The sequence below is a fragment of the Rhinolophus ferrumequinum genome, chromosome 12 (assembly GCF_004115265.2).
Source record: "Rhinolophus ferrumequinum isolate MPI-CBG mRhiFer1 chromosome 12, mRhiFer1_v1.p, whole genome shotgun sequence".
Classification (NCBI taxonomy): Eukaryota; Metazoa; Chordata; class Mammalia; order Chiroptera; family Rhinolophidae; genus Rhinolophus; species Rhinolophus ferrumequinum.
Window position 1 is genome coordinate 40,468,743 of NC_046295.1, and position 17,841 is coordinate 40,486,583.

The window sequence follows — 17,841 nt, forward strand, 5'->3', positions numbered from 1 at the left end:
CTCTTTGCGTTCTTTTAGTAGATAATTAGCGGAAACGTAGGGAATGGAAAATAAACAGCCCTGACATACTCTCAGGTTTTTTCTTCCAATCTCATGTGACTTTAGTACAGCAAGGCTGAAATTTATCCATTTACATCAAATTTCGAAGTAACCTTGGTTGCAAGGCATAGAGTTTCAGTGGTTTTTTTCCTTGGTTTTTCTAAACTTTAGTCAAATACTACAACTTTCATGATTTTTCAGTTTTCTTTTTTTGCCCTCATACATTCTCAGTTTCAAGTCATTTTATTTGAAAATTATGTACATACTCACATATATGGAACAGTGATTCACTGAGGACTTCAATTTTGGTGGGCGGGGTGTGGAGGAAATTGCTGGGATTTTGGCTCTGCTGTAAGCAAAGATGGGGCGTGGTTTGAGTTGGGCTCCGTGCTTTTTTACATGTGGAATCTGATGAGGAATTTGCATTTTAAGTAAATATGTAGGAGGCGGTCCCTTTCAAAACTCAGATGTAAATCAGAACCTCAAGCATCCAGCAAAGCAGAGTTGTTCTTTGATAGCCAAACAGAGTAAGCATGTCATGAGGTTTTTCATCTCTCTAGACATTAAGTGGTGTCTGTGCTGCGGCTGGAGGGGCACTGACAGTGATGTGTATGTGTGTGTGCACGAGTGTGTACATGAGTACTCGTGTATATGAGTACTCATGCACACACAGATGTGGTTAAAGATCATGGTGTTACCAGTTGGGTATAAGCTCCCAGGAACCATTTTTGTTGTCTGACACTACGGCTTTCTCCGTCTTTTCAGCAAATCAGAGAGCAAATGGTTGAAAATGACTGCTGTTTAGAGAGAGCTGTGAGTCCACCTCATTTGTACATGACATCCAAACTCAAATAAGGTCACCATAGAAATCGTTTTGTCAATTTACTAATTTACGGTGAGAAATACTACTTTCAGTCAGACTTGAAACTTTGTGTGGCCTGGTTTAACTGAAAACAGAACTGTCCTATTAGAGTTCTGGCCCACATTTACTGTGTGCCAGGTCCTGGTCTAATCATTTTAAATTCATTAACACATTTACTTCTTACAACAACCCTGTGAGGTGAGTACCATTATTATTCCCATTGTACAGGTCGGGAAATGAAGGCAAGGCACAGAAAGATTGAATAACTTGCCCAAGGTCAGCAGATGGATGGGGAGGAGCAGGCAGGATTATTAGAACCCAGGTAGTCTGGCTCCAGGATTTGGATTCTTAACTACGAAGCCTTACCCCACAGTGAACCATTCACACGGTCTTGTGTATTTTAGAGCTGGTGGGCAGGAAGTAGAAAGGAAAGTGCCTCTGGCCTTCAGTCAGACTTTATGATCACAAAAGCACATAAAAGTCACTGCCTGGTTGGTAGCAGCAAGGAGAGTGGTACTGAGCTTTACTCTCTTGTCCTGCAGGCAAGCTACATGGGTGAAAATGTCTGAAGCAAGCTTGGAATTGGGGGTAGGGAGGTTTATTTAATTTTTGGTTTCTTCGTTTATTTATATCCTGCCTCATCCCAAATGAGGGTAAAAACAGATAAAGAAAGCACGGTTGTGTTGAGGGAGGGAAAACTAGTAAGAGGAAATCGGAGGAAAAGTTAGCTTTCAGATACATATGTGGTAAGGTCCTACAGAATTCTTAAAGGAGGGCTGTAGTTTTGGCTCTCAGCTTTAAGCAGAGAGATAAAAGCTCAATTACAAATTCCCAGTGTTCATAAAATTACAATGTATTACTTGCTGGGAGAAGACTGATTTTAATGGCACTGAGCCCTGAGATGAGATTCTCCCATGGTTCTCTTTGAAGTGTTGGAGTGGACTGGTCATCTCTACAAAGAACACAAGTGGGACATCATCGTGGTCGTCCCTATAGCTTCCTGCGAAGCAAGATCTGGGCAGAACAGCATGACTCAATTCATAGGCAGCGCTAAAAGGAGGGGAGCTAGGCAGGACAAAGGGCTTACTGGAAGATTTTAATAGCAAGAGACAGTAAGCTATAATGTGGGCTAAGGTAGCTATCGGGGTGATGGGCATGCACCCCACAAGGGGACCTTTTTGCAAAGGAGGCTACCTAGGTAAGCCCGGTCAGATGCTTGAGGGAAAGCTCTGCCAACCTAATTTCCTTCGCATTCTCTTCATTTCCTTCCTGAGGTTATACCAGGGGTCACCTTGTTTGGGATTCTGGTCACAATCAAAATTTACTTGCTGAATACTTCTTAATACGTGCCCCTTGTAGTTTAGGCCCTGTGTTAGACACCGGGGTTCCAAGCAACACTGAAGTAAGGTCTCAGCCATGAGTGTCTTCAGTCTAAAGGGGGTGGGGGAATTTATGTATCTACAGATAATATCTTAGATTGTCCTATTTCTACAATTGGATGGCTGATCTTACCTATTGAAAAAAACCTTGTATTATAATTAAAAATAAAATAATATTTTTATTATAGAAAATTTAGGAAGTTGCAGTATAGAAAAATAATAAATATATAAAAATATATATAAAAACCATTCCTACTTTATCATCTAGTGATAACCACTGTTTCCTCAGGATATTTTTTTCTTCTTCTTCAAATCTATTTTATTCAAAAAAAAAAATCTATTGAATTTCAGTGAATTATCCTCAGAATGGTGTCTCAGTTTCAGTTTTAAGTGCCTTGCTGTTGGTGGCATATGTTTCCTATAGTCTGTGTAGTATTGCCTGTGTTCAGCTTGAAAAATCGGTTCTATCATATTTTAACCTTTCCTTGGTTACTGATTTTTTTCTTCTTTTGTAGGGTCATTTCTGGCCATTCAAGGTTGGTCATTGAAATTCTGCCCTCTAATTGTTAGATATGTCACCATGGTACTCTGTCGGTTGTGTCACAATTTTGTGGTCTTTAGCTCATTCTTTATGGAACCCTCCTTACCTTCTGCTGAACTAGTCCAGCCTCTCAGCTCTACACACATAGCCCTTCTGTTCCTTTCAGCCACCCTCCAAAGCCTTGCAGTTCAATTAGGGTGAACCCACCTGGTCTGTTGGAGTGTAGAAAACAAATTATGTTCTCACAAATACTTTTTTAAAAAGTGGCTTTATTCTGAGACTTGATATAAGATTCACTAAATGATACTGAATGAGATTTAGATTAGAATTATTGCATTCTAAACAGATTTGATAACCCTCCACTGTAGTTGGAAGCCTGATGTCTGATCTGGACCAATTCTTTTAAATGGCTTATTGATTTTGGTGATGAAAGTAAAACAGCATAAATATTTCTTGTGAAATATAAATTCTTGTGAAAATAAATTCATGGTACTTTGAAGATGCAAATGTCAGTGTTTTGGGTTCTTTTGTATACACAGTAAAAACATCATAAACTTCAAAGATGTCATACATACGCTGCTTATATAACACCTTTGAGAATAAAAAGGTCTTCATCTGAGACGATTTGAATTTTTGTGTAATTTTTCCCTCTGAATAAATGAATTAGTCAGTGGGGCTCCATTTATAAAGTTTGAAAAACATCTTGAAAATTACAAAATGATGATGATAGTACTAGTTGGCATTTATTTGACCCTAAATAAGTGTCAGGCACTGAGCCAAGAACTTTAAATGCTGCATCTCATTTAATTACTCTAACTGCCCTAAAAGGTGGATCCTAATATCCCCATTTTTATGGATGAAGTAGGACTTGGTAAGGTTAAGAAAACTACTTGAGGTCTCAAAGGTAGAAAGTGGTTGGTATGACCCGGGAATGGAACATGAGCCTTAACTAGAGTCAGTGTGTTTTGCGCAGAGAAACCTGTGAGGATTCTATTAGGTTGGATGAACTTTATTTGGGCAGTCACCTTCATTAACTTAAACAGTTGTAGTTTTGCATGTACTTTGCATAACTCTCCTCTTTCATTAGATCTGTATTGACTATTAGACACTTATTGAGAGTAGCATAATCTTTTATTTCTTTGTAACTGCATAGCAACTAAACTTTTTGTGTATGACAGATACATAAAAAGTCTTGATACATAGTAAAGTCTTTGTCTGGAAGAAGGTGGGGAGGACTGATTGGGCACGTCTTGTAGCTTCATTATGAAGTAGCAAAGGCTGGAGCAGTGTCCATCAGCGTTCCTTTTGGAAATAATGAGGTCCTTCCCTTTTACGTTTTCAACGTTACCACTGCTTGACTTCATTGTGACTAGTAACTAGCTTTTCTGACATGTCTCTGTAAGGGAAGAGGAGACTTTTTATCTACCCTTTTAGATTCTGTCGGGGTCCTGTGAATTAAACTAACCAAAAACCAAACCAAAACAAAACAAACAACAGACCCAGATTGACAGGAGAAAAAGTCATACAAATTTAATTGATGTTTTTAATTTTATGTGTACAAGGGATATACAGAAAAGAAGTGAAAACCCAAAGAAGTGGTTAGACTTGAAAGCTTATATATCATTTTAACAAAGGGTGATACATTGTGGAGAAGGGACCAGACAAAGGAAATGGGCTTCTAGGGGGAGTGAATTGTGGGAAGGTAAATGTATGGTGAAACTAATAGAAGATAAGAGTTATTTTAGTAAGGTTTGTTTATATAGACTTATCTAGGTATCATTTTCATCTCCTGTAGTAAGAGTTGTTGTCCTCTTTCTTACATAGCGGGGGTGGGCATGTTAGGAGGTATACTTTCACAAGGGGAGTTTATGCCCTGCTTTTAGGCAGATAGGGAGAGGGCAATGAGTTCTTCCTGTGTCTGCTTTTTCTCAGTTGCCTTCAGCTCAAAATTCTTATGCCAAAGTGGCATATTTTGGGGTAGCAGATTTTGATCCCCTTTACCTCATACCTCATGTCTGATGAAAACCATTGCCAAAGTTGTCCCCATTTGCTTGATGCCCAGGGAAAACAAAATATATCAGAGAGAGACAGAGAATCAGAGACAGAGAGACCTCCTTTCAGTGGCCTGATGTTAGTTAAGTCAAGATTCTCTATCAATTTGTCAACCATACCGCAAAGCTAGAAAAAACAAAAATTCTCTATCAAACAAATTAAAGGAGTTTGGGGAAAAAATTTCAGATATCAGTATTGAGAGAGTTTCCTGGTTCTTTTGAACAACCACATGGTACTCTACTGTGTTTATTTAACCAAACCCATATTAATAAGCATTTAGATTGTTTCCACTCTTTTGTTACAACAAATAGTGTTATAACAGCCTTGTTGCTTACCTGTGTGAATAAATCCACAGGGGACAGTCCTGGTGGGATTGTTGTATTGTTAGAGGGTAATGTGCCTTGTCATTTTCATAGACATTCCCAAACTACTCTCCAAAGAGGTTCTACCAGTTTACCTTCCTACCAAAAGTGTGTGAACTTGCTTTAAACAGAAAAATTACAAAGCACGTGATAGGAGATATTCTCAAAGTGAGATCAGAGAGCTGGGAAGTGCAAGGCAAGGAGCTTGAGAAAGCTGAGAAGGAGTCACGGAAGAGGGAAAATTTAAGTAGGATCTTGAATGCTGAGTAAGAATTTGGTAGGCAGCAAAGGGGGAAAAGTCATTTGACTCGAGCAGAAATAGCTTGATATATCCTCCTATCCATGTTTACCCGACTGTATAGGGCTGAGCTTGTCTAAGAGAAGCTAGGGAGACTGGTGTGCACGCATGGAACTGTGGGCCAGAGAAATTTGTTCCAAATGAAAGCGAGCGCCATTTTAGTGTAGCAGTCGGTGGAACACAGTACTGCTTCACACAGAAATCGAGAATTTAAATGTCTGCATAACAGTCCTTTACGTATCTGCACATCCGTTTGTCAGTGTTAACAGTAGCTGTGGGTGTTTAGTTTGCATCCATGGGTTAAAGAGGGTCACAGATTCAAGTCACTTACACAAGTCTCTGGTGGGACAGCTGTAGCCACCTCCTTTTTATTCATTCTTGCCAGTAATTTCCCACTTGATGTTTGTGCATCTGTAGAATTTTTAGAAAGTCACAAGGCAAATTCCTTAACTTACTCTTGGGGCAAGAGTTGGGGGAGTTTTGTATTGGTGCATTTTGATTAACGTGGGATTTTTAAACTCGTTAACATCCCTTAGAATTTGGTAAGTTACTTCGGTTTTGTATTTGTGGGACCAAAGAATATACTCAGTGTGGTTCTTTCAATTTGAGTTCAAATTGTGGAAGAACCTAGGGATTAACTCAGTTTTTTCCTGCTAGAAGGGCCTCGGCAGTCTTTCTGGCAGCCCTGCATTTTAGAGATTTTGCTAGGTTCTGAGAAACTCATGGGTTGTACTCCCGGATTCCCTCCCTGATCGCGGAGGAAAGACTTGAATCAACTTACTTGCGTGAGACAAATAAATGACTTCCACAGGAGAGTATTCTGGAGTGACTCTGTCTTCTAGGGACCTCCTAACCCAGTTCATGTTTGTGGGGAGGAGACCTCCAAATTCAAGCTCTCTGAGCATGGTGAGAGTGGCTAGGCTCAGAGAAGCCCCTCCAGCCTGTTGGCACAGTTGACAGGTATCTCAGACTCCAGATTTGGAAGATTCCGCAGAGTCTCATATTTCCTTGCTTGAAAACCAGACTCTTATGACTCTATCTAAAATGTTGTCTACCCAGGTTTACGGGGTTTTCTGGCTGCTTTGGGGGCCTCTTGTTTTGATGAGTCAGTGCAAGTTTGCCAACAGGAACCCAGGGAGGACCTAAACTGAAGGTATTCTCACTGGTTTTGGAAACTGGCTGTGAAATGTTGCAAGGAAACTGGCTGTGAAATGTTGCAACAGAAACTGTTCCCTCCAAATTTCGTTTTCTGAATGGTGTGCCAAACTTGAAATTGTTTTCAACTTTATTTTTCTTTTGGAGAATCAGTCATCTTTTTCATTCCTCTGCACTCAGGTTCTAAATCTGAGTCGTCCAAGAACTGCCAGCGAGCACCTGGGCCTATGTTAAGGTGAAATGTGAAGGAGGAGTCGCCACTTCCGGTGACTGCCCACTTCCTCTTTCAAGGAGCCTAGCCTGTCCCATTCACAGGGCTGCTTCTGACCCTTGCCTAACGCCTTCCCACTCTCAAAAACCAATTCTGGGGCTAATACCTAAATATTGGGGCTCTAAAGGGTTCCTAAGACTTGCCACTGGCTTGGTAGAAGCTCTGTTCACCACAATGGGTTCCCGCCCATTTTCCAATTCTTGGTTGGTACTGGGTCTCTCTGATGTCTTCATATCTCTTCTGACACGCTCTTATTGACTGGACTGAGATATCTGCTTCTTGGTCTGCCCGAACCCTTGCCGTTGGCTGGCTTTTTCCCTGCTGGGATGCATGCCGCATATCTTTTAGACCTTTTGCTCACACCTGTGCCTTTCAGATGTACTATGACTCTAAGATTGGCCTGGGTCTGTGGCAGCTATCGGATGGATTTACCCCTGGGTGCCCTGCCTTCTTCACACCTCACCTTAGGCAGACCTAAATTCCAGAGCCACTTGTTTGAGCTTTGATTATGGCACCTCAGGTGATCAGCGCCATGTGCTCAGAGAGCCTTACAACAACATCTCAGTCAGGACCACGCCACAGACCATCTTGTTCTTCTCTGACATCACTTGGAACTTGGTTTCCTCTGATCTCAATTCCGTAGGTCTCTGAGAACAAACTCACTCATTGCTTCACATCTGATGAACACATTCACCTTCCGTGTTAAACCAATCATTCATTGATCATAATCCCTTTCCCAAAGGTGCTTAGAGTAAAAAAATAAGATAAGCTCAAAGCAAGCTTCATTTCCTTCAAGGGATTCTCTTTACAAATGAACTACAGTTCCTCCTTCTCCATGATTTCACTTTTCATGATTTCAGTTACCCACAGTCTGATAACATTAAATGGAAAATTACCGAAATAAGCCATAAGTTATTGATTGTGCACAGTTCTGAGTAATGTGATGAAATCTTACACTGTCCTCCCTGGGATGTGAATCATCCCTTTTTCCTTGGTATCCACGCTGTATATGTTACCCACCCGTGAGGCGCCTTCTCGGTTAGCAGATCGGCTGCCTTGGTATCACAGTGTTCATGTTCGATAACCTTCATTTTACTTAATAATGGCCCCAAAGCACAAGAGTAGTGATGCTGGTGATTTGGATATGCCAAAGAGCAGTGCTTCCTTTAAGTGAAAAGGTTTGCATTTGTAGGAAAAAACGTAACATGGAGTATATAGGGTTCAGTGCTATCTGTGGTTTCAGGCATCCACTAGGGGTCTTGAAACGGATCCCCCCATAGATAAGGGGACTACTGTACTCTTAACGATAGGACTTGAGGCGTAAAGACGGGCTGGTACAGTGGGTATTCTAGGACTAAGCTGTGATTGGGAGGAGGAGGCAGAATTATACAAATACTAACGGGCAATGAACGTTACCTTCAGGGTGAAGTTCTGGCCACAATTTTTTTTTTATTAACTTGCTAGATCACTTTGACAAGTCAGTCCCTAAACCTCTCTGGGCCTGTGTCTTCACTTGATTCTAAATCTGATTCCAAATTTTTATTGCCTTAGACTGACTTTTCAATAATTCTGCTTCTTATAGAATCCTGGAACATTTTCTTTTTTTTTTTGTAATACTCTTTTTGTTCTTAATTTTTATTGGGGAATATTGGGGAACAGTGTGTTTTTCCAGGACCCATCAGCTCCAAGTCAAGTCGTTGTTTTCAATCCAATTGTGGCTGGTGCAGCTCACTGGACCTTGGTGTTATGAGCACTGCGCTCTAACCAACAGAGCAACCGGCTACCCCATAGAATCCTGGAACATTTTCAGTGTTCAGTGCCACGTGAATGCAAACATATGGAGGAATTAAATACTTTAAGGGCTTTTCATAAGCCCAGATTTCTATGACAAATAGGGAGAGAGAGGAAAGGATGCAAAGAGTTTTAGGGTCGGGACATAATCATAATTAGGTCTGATCTGATTTTACTTAGGCTCTAGCTACACAGAGCAGCGGAGTTGTTTTGTTTTTGTTGTTGTTTTTTGTTTTGTTTTGTTTTTGCAGCTGCTTAGAGGAAGAGAACATTGGGGTGGCCATGTAGAAATGTGTCTGGACCCTACATGCACGGACGAGGAGACCCTTGCAAAATGTGGTCATTCATGAGTGGCCTTTGAGATGTTGAGGATTTTAAGTTTGAAAAAAGCTAATTATAACTTTATTTTAATAGAAATAAGTTTTTTTTAAATGATTTATTGTTTATGTTTGTCTTTATTTTTTATTAAATTTATTGGGGTGGCACTGGTTAATAAAATTACATAGGTTTCAAGTGTACACTTACATAATACATCATCTGTACATTTCATTGTGTATTCACCAGCTAAAGTCAAATCTTCTGTCACCATACATTTGACCCCCCCCTTTACCCTTTCCTGCCACCTTCCCTTTCCCTCTGGTAACCATTAAACTGTTGTTTGTGTCTATGAATTTTTGTTTATTTGCTTGTCTTGTTCATTTGTTGCTTTCAATTTTATATCCTACATATGAATGAAATCATATGGTTCTCAACTTTTTCCGTCTGACTTATTTTACTTAGTATGGCTAATTATAACTTGGTAACATTAACTCCAAAGATTTGAGATCTAAGAATATATCTTTAGCTAGTTTTTAGAAATGAACTCTGTGCAAAATATTGTCCAGAATCCTCCTTTCTTTGATATTTTTTTCCTGTCTTTTTTAGAGGTAACCGTTTTAAGCCATGGATTCAAATTCAGACCCTGTGTTTTACAAATTATTTTATTCCAGGAAGGAGGGTTTTCAGTGCTTCTCTCTGGAAGAGGGATGATTCTTCCTGCAAGAAATTGGTTCTCAGCCTACTCATCGTTGTCAGTTAATGTAGTTCTCACACAAGAAAACAAAAGCCTCTTTTTTTTTTTTTTAAAGAAACCATTTATATACTTATACGGATTCTGATATAATTACAATTTTAATAACATAGAATTGTACTGATGGGTATAAGTTTTATTGCTAAAACTTTAGAATGAAACAAAAAAATTCTGTTCATAGTTAAAAACTATTATGGTGCTGTTGAATATTAATTTTCCACTGACTATCTTTAAAACCATAGTTAAAGAACTGTAATTTGTTAGGACAGATGACAAGAAAAGATGGGTTACTTCTACAGCTGGACAGTGGGTACCAAAGGAGGGCAAATTCCTAGTAATTATTATGAAAACCTGCAATTTTAGATGACTGCTGCCTGTTGGTAGAAAGCCACTGCCATAGACAGTGCTGAGTTTTCCCTCTTCTGTCCCTGTGGGTAGAGGTTATTTTTACTGTCATAAACAACAAATAGTTCTCAATTTTTCTCTAACAGCAGGCTCAAGGGTTTGGGAGGGAACCTGAAATATTCCTAGAAGTTTAAGGGCAAATTTCAATGTCAATCTCTTGCCTTCCCCCACACATGATCCCATGTTCACAAAAAGACAAATGATCTTCTGGGTGCCCGTTAATATGAAAAAGAGTTAAAAGTCATGAGCAACTTGCCACCTCAGGAATGGGCGTGAAAGGTGACGTGGGCCTTGGAGTAGCTGAAGGTAGTCACCCAGTTTAAGTGTGTGACCCCTCAGTTCCTGCACAGGCCTTGAGTAAAGGGGACATTTTCGTAAGAATGGCCCTGTAATTACCCTATTTTAATTACAACCCCAGAAAAACCATAGCTTTTCATTTGCTGACCTTTATCATTCTCTAGGGAAATTCGAGGGCCTTCTCTGTCATTCTTTATGGACTTGATTCTCTTGGGCCCCTCTTCCTTCTCCTAAAATCTGATCTGGTTTGGGGAAATTACCTGAACATTTCTTTGACCTTTTCTGGGAGTCTCTTGGACTCCTTGGGTTTTCCCAGACCCTCCAGACTTCTGTCTAGCTCTCCTTCCCATAAACAATCTCGACTTTCAGAATCAGGCAAGCTGGGTGGAAGAACTCATGCCCTGGGGTGTCCTCTTGCCTGCACTGCCTGGGCTGAGCCTTCAGCAAGATGCCAGGCCTGGCTCTGGAATGTCCAATGGGCGTAGTTCCCACTGGAGGTGTCATGTCCAACATTTCCAAGGCTACCAGACAAGGCTCACCACTTTCATAATAGAAATGAGACCCTTAGGAACACTTCGTAAACCTTTTGAAGGAGCACTGCTGTGTGAGTTAGAGAGGATGCAATTAAGAAAACAATTTCTAAAGTCTGTTGTCTTAGTGAGTAGATGATCTTGGAAGAAACGAATGTCTTAGGCATCTTGTTGGTTTCCACTTCTCTCTGTTTGGTTCTGTTATAATTTTTGATAAGGACTTTTGTGGAGTCTCTGGTATGTGCTACAGAAAAAAATGTGAATCCTTTTGTTTTCTGAACTGAGAGGGGCTCAGTTTATTGCTTATTCTTTGCTCTCTAACTACTTTTTCCTGTTGTGTTTGATAATATTTCTCACACACCCAGATTTCGTATTATTATGCGAGAGTTCTAGTATTAACTAGAAATAGTAAAATGCCCTCCACTACAGATTTTGTCCCCTCTGTCCTTCAGGTAAGCTTCAAGTGAACACCTTAATCTAGCCTAAACTCAGTTATGTGTCTAGAGATTCACTTTTCTTTTTCTTAGATACAGTGTATATCTTTGTCCCTGCATCTGGTTTTAAAGGGGTTCTGTTTGAAATAATGGAGACATTTTTATCAACATGTTTTCTTGCTAATATGTGTCTTCATAAAAGGGCTAAGACCAAGGCCATTTTTCTGTTGCTGCAAATTTTTATTTCCTAAGTACAATGGTAATTTTCCAAGAAATTGGGCATTCATGAAGCCTGAAATTTAAGCTTGTCCATTTATTATTTGCTCAAATTTTAAAAAATTCTTTTGAAATGAAAATAATTTAGGGACCATTTTTAATATATTCTGAGATTTTATTATTGCCAAGAGTACCAGATATCTAAATTTGATGATTTTTCATTTGGTTTCTAAACCCTGGATATACACATTCATGTATTAAACACTCTGGCCTAGTGGTTTTTCAAGCTCTGAGTGGTGACCCAGGAGTAGATCATGAAGTCAGTACAGTTAGTAATGACTAGCACCTAAAAAAGGAAGGAAGGAAGGAAGTAAAGGAAGGGAGGGAGGGAGGGAGGGAGGGAGGAAGGGAGGGAGGGAGGAAGGAAGGGAGGGAGGAAGGAAAGAAAGAAAGAAAGAAAGAAAGAAAGGAAAGAAAGAAGTAGAATACAACATAAGAACAGAAAATGTCAGAGTCACTTAAAGTATTTTCTGTGGACCATTTTTTAGTTTTATGAGAATGTCTGTCTATATGTTTCCTGGGTCCTGATGTGCAATATTATTTCTTAATGTGTGTCTCAGAAAAACTGAGAAACGTCTACCCTATTTGTGTTCTTGTCCCTGGCCCAATCTCTCACTATTTCTTCTGCCAGGCTCCAGGTACATTGATCTACTTGACATTCCTGGACAACTTTTCGTGGCGTCCAGCCCCTCTGTCTGTATACGGCTTTGTATTCTGGGTCTGCCTTACCCTGCTCCCTGCCCCTCTTTGGGTTGATAACTGCTGTTTCCAAAATCAAAGTAGACGCCACTTCCAATCCAGCCTGCACTGACCTAAGAGTCTCCTCACTGTCTGTGTTACATATGTGTCCCCTGTAGTCTCACTTTTGTAAGCATACTTGGTATTGCAGTTGCTTATCTCTTCACCGATTCTGCCCCCATCCCACCATCCCCCTCCCCTCCCCCCCGTGATGAGTTCAGGGAGACCAAGGACAAAAAAAGACTCATATTAAAATAACTCTGCTGATACATAACATACAAATAACTTTTAAGCTGTCTTTCAAAGGGCATTAAACATGAATATGTTTTCCTGCTTATATATGGAATTCCTATTCTTTGTAGACAATTTAGAAAATCACCCAGAGATAACTATTGACATTTTGATGTTGTTTCCTTCCAGTTTTTCTTCTGTGCATATTTTTGTTTTGTGTAGTTGATTGGGTATGTATTACCACCAACCATTTCTACATAACACTAAAACATAAGCATATCTGTGGGTCGCAAGTGGTCTTTGTTGCCACTACTCAACTCTGCCATTGTAGTGCGATGCAGACAGTATGCAAATATTGTCTGTGTTCCAGTAAATATTTATGGATCCTTCAATTTGAATTTCAGATAATTTTTATATCTTGAAATATTCATTTGATTCCCCGCCCCCATTTTGATTCCTCACCCTAACCATTTAAAAATGTCAAACCATTCTTAGCTTTCAGGTTGCACAAAAGCAGGTATTGCTGTCATGGGCAGGCCCTTGGACTCATCTTGCCTTTTGCAGAAGGTTGGCATGATTTTTCAGTTAAATTCCAAGGACTGAAATAATTGTCTTCCATTCATCCCTGTGGTCCCCTCAAACTGACTTTGGAAGCAGTTCATCTTGGGATGAAGGGTCTTTACGGGCCATTGCCCCCTTTCTAATCTTTAGCCAGTGAAGACATAGTTGGCAATGAACATGTCATTTGAAATTTTGAACCCTGTTCTTTGGAACTTTTCTGGCTTATCGTGGATAAGAAATAAAAATGATAGCAGTTATGGCCCCTCAAGATGTAAAAGTAACCAAGTTTTCTGAAAGGCACTGAAAAGTATAAGCAAAGGAAAAAAATGGATAAGAAAGGCACACTGTTAATAAATAGAACCCTCTTGTCAGAAAACACACTGGCTACTGTTTCTAACAAGTCTGCCATGCCTGCAGCTGAAGTCAAGACACGTTTCAAATTCTTCAGTTGTTTTTTTTTTTTTCTGGATTGGATAAGGGAAAGCTGCATGAAAGAGGTGGTGTTGGAGTAAGGAGAGATGAAAATATTTTGTTCACAGTCTTTTTTATTAGTTATATCCTTTAAAGGTATATATGAAATAGAATTCATTGGATTGGATTTAATTAATCCAAGAATATAAGGATGAGGGAAGAAACTTATTCTTTACATTGGAAACTCTTGGACATTGCTGTGCTCACATGATGATTGTCTTTGCAAGGATTATTTGTGTTTTATTTGCAAGAGCAGTGGGCTTTTGTGGAATGACGTGAATAAAGATAGCTTCACCAAGAAGCCTGTTCTGAGCTAACCACCTCATTTATGAGTGTTGGAATCCACAAAGCCCAGGGGAACCCTGTGTGGGCCCAACAGAGCACAGCTGTTTCCTTTCACTCCAGCCATCAAACGATAGCCTTGACTCTTGGATATTATCACATAGACCCCTCCTGTTTTGTTTTGAGCAGAAAACATCCTGTTTCATCATGCATGTTTAATGGAATAATTTCAATATGCCTAGTAGAAATAACATTAATACTTTCAATACTTTGACAATGTTCAAAGGTGGTGACGCTTTTTTTCTCTCATACACACAGAATGTAAATTAAGAAGTTAATACTTCCTGCATTCTCTTGGACAAGTATGAGAACTAGATGTGTGGGTTAATTCTTATTTTTCCATGATTCTTCCATGTTCAAATAATTCTCCTCTTTCTTTTTAAAAGCTCTAAAATTGGTTATAAACTATCTACTTTTGGGGGAGATGGGAGAATATTATTTTTTATATTCTAGCTGAATTTTGAAATTCACGAAGTAGAGGAAATAGTAACTTTCATTCTTTAGAGTATCTTATAGCAAATTCCCATTTTGATCAGATAGTCTAGGGCAGTGGATTTCAAACTTTTTTTGTCCTTGATCTTTAGTAAGAGACATGTTTTCCTTAATGACCTGGTACATACAAAAATACACACACACACACACACACACACACACACGATTATAGGGGTGCACAGAAGTTACCTTAGCCTCAAATTTCTTCCTAAATCCTAAGCTTTGACTGACTGGCCAAATGGTGGAATACCTACTTCAGTGTCATTTCAGGCATACCTAGATTTATGCTAGAACAAGGATTGCAGATTGTCTAAACCAGTGTAGTGGCAACAGTAATGAAAGCAAGGCGTGCCATTTGAATTTATTGTTATCTTAATGTTCACTTTGAAAAACAGGTTAAGTACTCTACATGTAACTTATTCCAAATGTGCTTCATATATGAAAATTCCCTCAGTCAATTGAAAGTTTGAATGTATATTTATTATTGGAGAACAAAATATTGCCATAATTAATGATGATGGCGAGGCTGTGAATTTTATACATCTAAGAATTATTTTATAAATAATTATAGTTAAAAAAGTATAGCAAAAATTATAGTTATGGATAGAGAATATGAATAGTGAGAGCGTACAATTACTAATAATTTCAGGGAAACCATTATGTCCTTCGTGGGATTGCCTTCAATGACATTGCGTGATCAGCATTAAGCAAATCTTCACTTCAGGAGGTGGAGAGGAGGTAAGTCTTGACCTCAGCCATTTTCTATTAGGGAGGAAGGAAAGCTTACCAACTTGGTGGCAAAATCATCACCAGCAATAGCTAAGCTGACGGAGCTAGTACCAAAGTATCTAGCTTTTTCACAGATCTCATTTTAGAGAGAGCATTTATTTAGTGTTACACAAGTCTCATCAGGCTGCTGTTGACAGTGCCAGGGAATTATGGTTCCTGTCCTTTTATACCAGACTTTTCAAATGGGTCTACCAGAATTTTTAAAACTAAGATTGTAATCATAATAATTGATTTTTTGAGTAAAATTTCAGATTTATTATTATTTCTCAGTAGTTAATTCTGTAAAGGCATCGTTTGGCTTTGGCAAATATTGATGTTAGTATTTGGCCATTTGACATGCTGCCAAACAAAAAGTGTATTTGGCAAATTTCTAAAATAAACATCTCTCCATCCATCTATCCAGTCCCAATGAAAGAAAAATTTCACAAACATAATTCTATTATGTACAGTGTGCTTTGGTCTCTTCTGTTTTATTTAATATTTTTCCCCACCCCCCTATTTAATATTTTTTAAAGCTACTAAATTAGCTTGACAATATACCTGGTTATGATCTGCAGTGTAAAAATGTTGAGACTCACAGTACTTTGTATGCAGCGTTTTAGCCCTACCAAAGATGCAAGGGAGATTTTCTAGTTATGTTCCTTTTCCCCAAAATGAAATTTAAGATCTCAGAGGCATGTTAAGACTTATAAAAAAATGAATGAATGCTACCGCCAAATAATTTTCTATAGTGGTTATACAAGTTTACACACCCACTGGTGGTGTCTGAGAATTCCAGTTGTTCTATATTCTTCTTAACACTTAGCATTGTCAATGTTTTGAATTTTAATCGTCATAGTGGGTATGTAATAGTTACCATCGTCATTTTAAATGAAGTCTTAAAAGTCTCGTGCTTCCCAAATTCTTAAGCTGAACACAAATGAAATAGTTGCTCTGTTATGGATAACTAAGGCCTGATATTTGAAAAGTCATTCCTCTTGCTGTTTATTGTATGTCTCTCCATTATAGTGAGCAGTCCCTTTTAAATGCTGCCTTAGTGGCTCACTCTAGAAGCTTCTCCTTTCCTTCACCAACAGAGAATAAAGTAGATGAGGCATTTTAGGTTTGAGTTTGTAAGCCCCAGTTCCTTCTCAGTGCTGTTTCAGGGCCTCAGAGGAGCAGCAGTACACACTCTGTTTGCAAACCTCAGAAACAAAGTTCTCTTACCTTTGCCGGTACCCAGCCTTGTCTCATATCCCCCTTCCCTCCACCTGCCTCAGCTGCTATGGACAGGATTCGTTTGTTGAAGTCTGGGCTCAGCCCAACTCCAGGGGAAAAGAGTGTTTGGCTGATGTTTAGTGGTGGGCTCAGTCCTTCTCCGTAGGGGCAGGGTGGGGTTGTAGAGAAACGGAAAGGGCGTGCCTGGCGAGGTCAGGAGCCAGCAAAGGGAAAAGCCAGCAGGGGCCAGTTGCCTGGGTGTCATGCTAGGAATTTACTTACCTTGTTGACATCAGGAAGCCAGCCCTACTGAAATCCTTAATACCATTCACGAGCTAGTTCGTGTGAGAGCCACATAAAGCATCAAACAGAAGATTGGGCCTCTTTCCTGTTTTAAATCAGGGTGAATTCCAGGGTGACTTTAGGTATTTTACACAGCTTCACTTTCTCTCTTTGTTATATGTAACGAGACCTCCATGAGAAAATGGTCAGGATGGAGGGTTCCCCAAGCAGGCAACTAACTTAGCCTCCCTGCTTATGAAAGAACACAACTAGTTTACATTTGTGACTCTGCCTTCTTTAAGTACATTTGGGATTGATCAGTGCCTGCTCTTGATGATCTATTAAGATGTTCATTATTATTTTTTAGATGTCTATAAGGAAAATACCGTTAGAACCCTGATTTCTTCCCTTGAATACTCTGTTTAAACCTGTATAGAACATCGCTCACAGTTGAATTAAATATGTAAAAATAATTAGTATATTAAGTATTATTATTCTCTTGAGAGACTATCCAAGGTTGATGTAGTACTGCAATCATAAAAATCATCTGTTTTTTTTTTTAATGCAGTTCTTTCTTATCCTCTGTTTCTTTTGTCTTCTTTCATTTCTACTTGACTCAGGTTTGAGAATGGAATAAATGAAAGCCCAGAAATTTTATAATACATAATGTCCCAACTTTAATTAATAAATAGGATCGTGTATGTGGAAGTATTTCTACAGTGTTACACAGAACGTTCCCTGGCATAACAGCCTAAAGAGTTGCCTGATGTTCAGTGTTTATAACATTCAATGTAAATCAAAATGCAAATAAATCTCCCAATTCCTTTTAGTTGTTAACATTTTAAGTAAGACACTCACAAAAGATACAATTATAAAAATCCAGGGGCCTCCAAGTATTTTTTTTTTCAGGTTCTTTAATTTATGTTGAATTTTATCTACTAAGTTGACATTGGATCTTGTTTCCAAAATTAGCCATA

At 39.1% G+C, this 17,841-nt stretch overlaps 1 protein-coding gene across 1 annotated transcript in view; it reads left to right on the plus strand.

Moving 5' to 3' along the window:
- OSTF1 (osteoclast stimulating factor 1) overlaps positions 1-17,841 on the plus strand; it is a 46,330-nt gene that overhangs the window by 1,076 nt on the left and 27,413 nt on the right. The window lies entirely within an intron of this gene.